Source organism: Pteropus vampyrus, unplaced genomic scaffold (assembly GCF_000151845.1).
Source record: "Pteropus vampyrus isolate Shadow unplaced genomic scaffold, Pvam_2.0 Scaffold90, whole genome shotgun sequence".
In the NCBI taxonomy this organism is placed as follows: Eukaryota; Metazoa; Chordata; class Mammalia; order Chiroptera; family Pteropodidae; genus Pteropus; species Pteropus vampyrus.
The window spans coordinates 3607027-3607884 of NW_011888871.1; positions in this window are offsets into that span (position 1 = coordinate 3607027).

The following is an 858-nucleotide window of genomic DNA, read 5'->3' on the forward strand; positions in this document are numbered from 1 at the left end:
GGCACCTGGCACATGGGAGATGCTTAATAAATGCTTCCTGTTCCCCTGTGGGAGCAGCTTCTAATGAGGACATGGGCTGGCCGCAGAGACATGTCATCAGTTCATCAGCTTTCTCGGTGCTAAATGCCAGAGCTGAGGGGGCCACGTTCATCATTCCAGGAGCAAGTGCTGTGAAAGGCGGAGACCTATCCATCACGCGCTGGGCCTGGCGGGAGGTCAGACGTGAAGTATTAGATCTCTCTGCTGCAGTCTGTCTGGGTCCATGATGGATGTGTGTGCGTGTGAACAGTGGCGTGTAAGTCAGAGCGGGGTATAAGGCTCCTGTTACCCGAGGTGGCCGGGAAAGGGTGCAGTGGGTGCAAGTCCTGAATGGCACATGAGAAGGGGCGCTGCGGCTCGGAGCAGAGCCGAGATGGCGGCAGGGTGGTGGGCTGTGGAGAAAAAGGCGGGGAGGGCGTTGGGCCTGGGATCTTCCATCTGGCACCGGTTGGCGGTGTGGCTGGTGAGTCGGGAAGAGTAGGCTGGACCCCGGTGCAGATCCTGGTTCTGCCACCACTGACTGGGAGACTGGCCACAGTACTTCACTTCCATGAGCTGCAGTTTGCTTATTTTTTATTGTCCATAATATCAGTGTCGCTCACGTGGATTAAATGAGTTGACGCGTGTCAAGAGCCTGGTAGATTGTGGATGTTCAATAGATAGCTATTGTTATACAGATGTTAACACCATATCCATGTGCAACATAAGCCTTCTACGAGACTTTCACTGTCAACCTAAGATTATCTCATTTTGTGCAATAAGCGGGTGGCGGGGAGGGTATGGTAGGGTGGGGTGGGATTTAAAGAAAATGATCATTTA